Genomic DNA, 8,644 nt, shown 5'->3' on the forward strand with positions numbered 1-8,644 from the left:
CATTTGCAGTAAGTAGTGCCTTTCAACCGCAAGCCAAAGTACCCGCCACCATTTGCAGTAAGTAGTGCCTTTCAACTTCAAGCCAAAGCACCCAATGCACCATTTGCAGTAAGTAGTGCCTTTCAACTTCATCCAAAGCACCCAAACGACCATTTGAAGGCAGTGCCTTTTTACTTCAAACAAACCATATTTTCATTTTCAAACCACATTATGGGTACTCACAGTAGTGTAGACATTTGTTCAGTGTTATTCAGAGCTCAGAGAGACGTGAACCTTGGCTTCATCCATCTTGCAGAGACTGAGTGAGGCACACCACTTCCTGGTTTTATAGTCCCTCCCCCTCCCTCCAGCAGGTGCAGCAGAGAGAATGGTGATTTTTTAAATCTTCAAGCCAAAGCTTCCAAGCCACCATTTGCAGAAAGTAGTGCCTTTCAACTTTAAACCAAAGCTCCCAAGCTACCTTTTGCAGTAAATAGTGCATTTAAACCTCTAGCCAAATCACCCAAGCCATCATTTGCCGTAAGTAGTGCCTTTCAACTTCAAGCAAAGCACCCAAGCCAAGCACCCAAGCCACCATTTGCAGTAGGTAGTGCCTTTCAACCTCAAGCCAAAGCACCCAAGCCTCCATTTGCAGTAAGTCGTGCCTTTCAACTTCACGCAAAGCACCCAAGCCACCATTTGCCGTAAGTAGTGCCTTTCAACTTCAAGCCAAAGCATCCAAGCCACCATTTGCAGTAAGTAGTGCCTTTCAACTTCAAGCCAAAGCACCCAAGCCACCATTTGCTATGTAATACCTTTCAACTTCAAGCCAAAGCACCCAAGTCAACATTTGCAGTAAGTAGTGCCTTTCAACTTCAAGCCAAAGCACCCAAGCCACCATTTGCAGTAAGTAGTGCCTTTCAACTTCAAGCCAAAGCACCCAAGCCACCATTTGCAGTAAGTAGTGCCTTTCAACTTCAAGCCAAAGCACCCAAGCCACCATTTGCAATAAGTAGTACCTTTCAACTTCAAGCCAAAGCACCCAAGCCACCATTTGCAGTAAGTAGTGCCTTTCAACTTCAAGCCAAATCACCCGTCACCATTTGCAGTAAGTAGTGCCTTTCAACTTCAAGCCAAAGCACCCAAGCCACCATTTGCAGGAAGTAGTGCCTTTCAACCTCATGCCACCATTTGCAGTAAATAGTGCCTTTCAACTTCAAGCCAAAGCACCCAAACAACCATTTGCAGGCAGTGCCTTTTTACTTCAAACAAACCATATTTTCATTTTCAAACCACATTAAGGGTACTCACAGTTGTGTAGACATTTGTTCAGTGTTATTCAGAGCTCAGAGAGACGTGACCCTTGGCTTAATCCATCTTCCAGAGACTGAGTGAGGCACACCACTTCCTGGTTTTATAGTCTCTCCCCCTCCCTCCAGCAGGGGCAGCAGAGAGTATGGTGAATTTTTAAAAAACATTAATATCTCTCTGATTTGTCATCATTGGGAAAAATCCTCTGCACCCGTAAGTTGGAGGGGGGCTCTGTGCGAGGTGGCCAAAAATGACGGCCATAGATGGCAGCGTTCTGTCGGAAATCGCAGCACAGTGGGCCAAAAGCGGTCAAGATCAGAGATTTAGTAATATAGATATGGACGCACTGATCTGTTCCGTATTCATGCCTACTATATTCTGTTGTCCTGATGCAAAAGTAAGAATGTCATTGTCCTATCTGGGACACATGACAATAAACTCTCTTGAATCTGTAATCTTAAATTTCTCTCAGTTTGGTGAACTAGTATCTATAGTGGCAGATGTGCAGGAGTGGGTGCTGTCTGTGTATGGCAGCCTGCCCGCAGTCCGTCTATTCACCTTTTTTTAATTTTAAGTCCTGTCAAAAAATGTTAGTTGAAGGTCTTTTATGTGATGGGTGGGGGTGGGGGAGGGGGAAACTTTATTTCTTAGTCCCCTACCTGGTCGGAGAGGCAGCATCCCTCCGAGCTGCTTCTTCGCCCCGTCCTCGCGGCCTACCATCGAGAATGGAACGGCGTTTCCTGTCGGGACCGACCGGGACTACAGCTTCGGCGGCGGCGCAGCACTGGGACTCCATCATGGAGCGGGTGATGCCTTACCGGGTCGCCGTGCGATAAGCTCCAGAGCGCTGTGGCCGCCGACTCCCAACATCGTGGAGCTGTGGCTGCGGGCAGCGATGGACTTGGAGCACCGCGGAGCCTGGGATCGAGTTCGCCAGGGTCGGAGCTCCAACCGTCGCGGCCTGAGGACTACGAGTGCCCCGGTCTCCAGGGAGGAGGCAGCCGCTCCAGACTTTCCAAGCCGCTGAGGAATGTTTCACCCGACGCTGGAGTTCCATCTTCACGGCAAGAGGGCCCTGAAAATTATCGGACTGGCTGCAAGGCCACAAATGGGCCCCAACCTCGGGTGTTTCACAGAGGAAGAGGACTTAACTTTCTGGTGCCTTTCCCCACAGTGGAAATTTTTGATTCTGCTGTGGGGGGACGTTTGTATTGAACTCTATAATGTGTTGTGTCCACTTTTTTTTTTTTTTTACCTTTTTCTATGGTTTGTATGGAAACTTATTATTCATTTTTTCGGTTTGGAAAAAGAGAGATCTACAATCATTATAGGCAGCATGGAGTAAATGAGGTGCTTGAGGAGTATAAAGAATGTAAAAAGAATCTTAAGAAAGAAATTAGAAAAGCTAAAAGAAGATATGAGGTTGCTTTGGCAAGTAAGGTGAAAGTAAATCCAAAGGTTTCTACAGCTATATTAATAGCAAAAGGATAACGAGGGATAAAATTGGTCCATTAGAGAGTTAGAGTGGACAGCTATCTGCAGAGCCAAAAGAGATGGGGGAGATATTGAACAGTTTCTTTTCTTCGGTATTCACCAAGGAGAAGGATATTGAATTATGTGAGGTAAGGGAAACAAGTAGAGTAGCTATGGAAACTATGAGATTCAAAGAAGAGGAGGTACTGACACCTTTGAAAAATATAAAAGTGGATAAGTCTCCAGGTCCGGACAGGATATTCCCTAGGACATTGAGGGAAGTTAGTGTAGAAATACAGGGGCTATGACAGAAATATATCAAATGTCATTAGAAACGGGAATAGTGCCGGAGGATTGGCGTACTGCGCATGTTGTTCCATTGTTTAAAAAGGGGTCTAAGAGTAAACCTAGCAATTATAGACCTGTTAGTTTGATGTCAGTGGTGGGCAAATTAATGGAAAGGATACTTAGAGATAATATATATAAGCATCTGGATAAACAGGGTCTGATTAGGAACAGTCAACATGGATTTGTGCCTGGAAGGTCATGTTTGACTAATCTTCTTGAATTTTTTGAAGAGGTTACTCGGGAAATTGATGAGGGTAAAGCAGTGGATGTTGTATATATGGACTTCAGTAAGGCCTTTGACAAGGTTCCTCACGGAAGGTTGGTTAAGAAGGTTCAATTGTTGGGTATTAATGGTGGAGTAGCAAGATCGATTCAACAGTGGCTGAATGGGAGATGCCAGAGAGTAATGGTGGATGGTTGTTTTTCAGGTTGGAGGCCAGTGACTAGTGGGGTGCCACAGGGATCTGTGTTGGGTCCACTGTTGTTTGTCATGTACATCAATGATCTGGATGATGGTGTGGTAAATTGGATTAGTAAGTATGCAGATGATACTAAGATAGGTGGGGTTGTGGATAATGAAGTAGATTTTCAAAGTCTACAGAGAGATTTATGCCAGTTGGAAGAGTGGGCTGAAAGATGGCAGATGGAGTTTAATGCTGATAAGTGTGAGGTGCTACATATTGGCAGGACTAATCAAAATAGGACGTACATGGTAAATGGTAGGGAATTGAAGAATGCAGGTGAACAGAGGGATCTGGGAATAACTGTGCACAGTTACCTGAAAATGGAATCTCATGTAGATAGGGTGGTAAAGAAAGCTTTTGGTGTGCTGGCCTTTATAAATCAGAGCATTGAGTATAGAAGTTGGGATGTAATGTTAAAATTGTACAAGGCATTGGTGAGGCCAATTCTGGAGTATGGTGTACAATTTTGGTCGCCTAATTATAGGAAGGATGTCAACAAAATAGAGAGATTACAGAGGAGATTTACTAGAATGTTGCCTGGGTTTCAGCAACTAAGTTACAGAGAAAGGTTGAACAAGTTAGGGCTTTATTCTTTGGAGCGCAGAAGGTTAAGGGGGGACTTGATAGAGGTCTTTAAAATGATGAGAGGGATAGACAGAGTTGACGTAGATAAGCTTTTCCCACTGAGAGTAGGGAAGATTCAAACAAGGGGACATGACTTGAGAATTAAGGGACAGAAGTTTAGGGGTAACATGAGGGGGAACTTCTTTACTCAGAGAGTGGTGGCTGTGTGGAATGAGCATCCAGTGAAGATGGTGGAGGCAGGTTCGTTTTTATCATTTAAAAATAAATTGGATAGTTATAAGGACGGAAAAGGAATGGAGGGTTATGGTCTGAGCGCAGGTATATGGGACTAGGGGAGAATACGTGTTCGGCACGGAATAGAAGGGTCGAGATGGCCTGTTTCCGTGCTGTAATTGTTATATGGTTATATGGCGCTCTGGTTGAAGGCGACGGAGGAAGGAACCTGGGGCTCGCCTGGATCAGGAGCAGCTCCAGTAGACTGAGCACGCACGCGGGCGGACCGGATAGTAAAAGGCTTGGATAGAGTGGATGTGGAGAGGATGTTTCCAGTAGTGGGAGACTCTGGGACCAGAGGGCATCGCTTCAGAATTAAAGGATGTTCCTTTAGGAAGATGAGGATGCATTTCTTTAGTCAGAGGGTGGTGAATCTGTGGAATTCTTTGCCACAGAAGGCTGTGGAAGCCATCAATGTATATTTTTAGGCAGAGGTAGATAAATTCTTGAGTAACTCAGCGGGACAGGTAGCATCTCTGGAGAGAAGGAATTAAGGTTCATAAAGCAGGAAAGGGTGCAGAAAGGATTGACAAAGATGCCACCAGGGCTGGAGGTAAAAGGAGAGGCTGGGACTATTTTATCTTGCGTGTAACAGATTGAGGCTATGCAAAATAATGAGAGGCAAAGATAATGTGATTGGTCATAGTCTATTTCCCAGTGTAGAGGAAACTAGAACTAGAGGGTATGGGTTTAAGGTGAGAGGGGAAAGATTTCTAAGAGACTTGAGGGGTAATTTCTTCATGCAGATGGTAATGCATAATTGGAACAAATGGCCAGAGGGAGCTACAGAGGTGGGCACTTCGATAGTGTTTAAAACACATTTAGGCAGGGCAGCGCGGTTGCGCAGTGGTAGAATTGTTTGCTCTATCCTGACTATGGGTGCTTGTCTGCACGGAGTTTGTACTTTCTCCCTGTAATCTGCGTGGGTGTTCCCCGGGAGCTCCGGTTTCCTCCTTACCGTCCAAATACGTACAGGTTTGTAGGTTAATTGGTTTGGTAAAGTTGTAAATTGTCCCTAGTGTGTGTTAATGTGTTAATGTGCGGGGATCACTAGTGGGGCACGTAAATCAGCGGACCGAAGAGCCTGTTTCTGCGCTGTATCTCTAAACTAAACTAAAAAGCAGGTAGACAAAACTGCTGGGGAAACTCAGCTGGTGAGACAGCATCTATGGAGAGAAGGAATAGGCGACGTTTCGGGTCGAGACCCTTTGTCGCCTATTCCTTCTCTCCAAAGATGCTGCCTCACCCGCTGAGTTTCTTCAGCATTTTTGTCTACCTTCGATTTTTCCATCATCTGCAGTTCTTTCTTAAACTAAAAGGCAGGTATTTGGAAGGGAAATATTTAGAGGGATATTGGCCAAACGCAGGCAAATGCAACTAACTCAGTTATAAAACCTGGTCGGCATCAACGAGTTGGGCTGAAGTGTGAGCTGGGGATGGCGTCAGCAGCTGTTCGCAAGTGGCCGCCATAACCAAAATCCGTTACAAGGGGGTCCATTAAATATAAGGTTTCCTGTATTTAACCTGTGTTTAGGTACCTGTTGTTATCTTTATGCTTAACAAATATAAAACCTCCATGTACTTTGAGTTCAGGGAGATTCTTTGAGAGATTCTACGATAACAATACTAGCTTGTTGAGTTGTACAAAGATCTATAGCCGCAATCTCCGCCTGGGACTTTCATAGTCATAAAAAAGGTTACCAGCAGTTCAGCCAAGATTTTAACAAATGATGCAGCGGGATTAAATAGAGTCATGGAGTCATGCAGCACAGAAACAGGTCCTTCAACCCAACTTGTCCTTACTGATGAAGGTGTGTCATCTAAACTAGTCCCATTTGCCCACATTTGGTCCATATCTCTCTAAAACTTTCCTATCCATGTACCTGTCCAAGTGTCTGTTAAACGCTGTTATAGTCCCTGCCTCAACTACCTCCTCCAGCAGCTCGCTACATGTACCCACCACCCTCTGAGTGTAAAATGTGTATCAAAAGTTACCCATCTCACTTAAAACCTGTGCCCTCTGTTTCTTGATTTTCCTACCCGATAGATCAGCTTCATGATTTTATACACCTCTATAAGATCACCACATCATCCCTCTGTGCTCCAAGGAATAAAGTCCTAGCCTGCCCAGCCCTTCGCCATAGCTCAGGTGCTCAAGTCCTGGCGACATGCTTGTAAGTTTTCTCTGTGTTCTTTCCAGCTTAAATGATGAAGTTCCTGCTCCGATTCATATGTTTGTCCCTGACCTAACCCCACCCTACCACCAGCTGGATATTCTCTTAGCTCAAGGGCAGCCTTTTCTATTTGTGATGTGTACATGCCGAGATTTAATGTTCTTTCCAGTAATCCACTTGGCAATGATTAAGTAGCTGTGAACTCTGCATCCCACTGCCATTTGGAGCCCAGGAGATAATGTCCTTTTAACAATAGTCTTGTTAGGGCGGCACAGAGGCTCAGATGTAGTTGCTGAACTACAGCACCAGAAAACCAGGTTCGATCCTGACTACAGGTGCTGTCTGTACAGAGTTTGTATGTTCTCCCTGTGACCATGCGGGTTTTCTCCGGGTTCTCTGGTTTCCTTTCACACTCCAAAGACGTACAGGTTTTCAGGTAAATTGGCTTTGGTAACATTGTAAAATTATCCCTAGTGTGTAGGATAGTGTTAGTGTACGGGGATCGCTGGTCGGCAGAGACTTAGTGGGCTGAAGGGCTCGTTCCCACGCTGTATCTCTAATGTCTAAAGTCTGTGTGAAAAGCATACTAACGGGAAATATTTTACCACAATTATGCCCAATCTGTGATTCCATTTGTAGGCCTCCCGATTAGCTATCAGTCCTCACACACACACACACACACTATTTTCTACACTAATAAGTTCATAAATGATAGGAACAGAATAAGACTATTCGTCCAATCAAGTCTACTCTGAAGTAGATCATTCAATCATGGCTGATCTATCTTTCCCTCCTAACCCCATCCTCCTGCCTTCCCCCATAACCTAATCAAGGACTAATAAGGACAAAATCTAATTCCTGGGCTTCATTGTCAAAGGTAAAATGTTGGACAAAGATTACTACAGTGAAGTTGACAGAGGGGAAGTGGAGACATTTTGACTTGGAATGCTTTGTTACAGGAGATTATTCAAGGAAATAATATGTGTTGCCAGATTCCGCGTGAAAGATTTGGAAAAAAAGTAGAGGCTTGTTCTGGCAAAGAGCCTGTCGTACCTGACAGGCAGATAGTCCACCTTTCTTGTTAGAAACTTCATTGGCAACAGGAATGAGAAGTGTAGTTAGAAATTAACCAATTGTTAGTCTATCTTGCAATTGAGGCACAATTAGATGTGAATGAGAATATTTGTTTCTTTAAAAACCATAGAATGATAATTACACAGTCACGTTCAAGTTTTGCAAATAAAAAGAGTGTAGCTACATCCCAAATATAAAGCCCAATCATAGTAAAAACCATTAGCTTACTTTAAGAAGTTTGAAGAAGAGTCTCGATCCGAACATCACCTATCCATGTTCATCTTAGATATTGCCTGACCCACTGAGTTACTCCAACATTTTGTGTCCGTTTATGATCATTTCATACACAGTTTACCACATAGCATTGGTATACTGATAGCAGGACTATATCAATACAGACATTCTGATGATGCGCATTTATTATCAATTGCCAATTTTGCAATTAACTCAGAATTGTTCACAGAGTGCAGAATATAGTTCTCAAATCTGGGCCCCAAAACTGCAGGTAATGGCTTAAACCCGGTGTTACAAGGAAAATTCTAGGACACATAGTTTGTACCCAATTTAAGGAATCAGTTGTTGTAAAATGTCAGCCCAAAACACAAAAGAAAATTGGAGTCACATAGAAAACTTAGGGTTATTCTAACAAACCTTCAAAATACTTATTTAATACAAATTGGCTTGAAGGCTTTTGATGTTGTCGTCTCTGAAACTAGTTGGAGATTTATTGAGAAAAACAATCATTTATTGAGAAACTAACTATTGAGAAATGTTGTAAAATAATAAAATGAACAATCGATTTTTGTTGCTTGTGATGAATACTTAAAATGAAGTCAAGGACGACCAATTCTAACTTATGGGGAGGTGGGGAGGAGAATGGGATTGAGAGTGCAAGATAGGTCAGCCATGACTGAATGGCGGAGTAGACTTGATGGGCTGAATGGTGTAATTCTGCTCCTGGAA

Source organism: Amblyraja radiata, chromosome 10 (genome assembly GCF_010909765.2).
Source record: "Amblyraja radiata isolate CabotCenter1 chromosome 10, sAmbRad1.1.pri, whole genome shotgun sequence".
Classification (NCBI taxonomy): Eukaryota; Metazoa; Chordata; class Chondrichthyes; order Rajiformes; family Rajidae; genus Amblyraja; species Amblyraja radiata.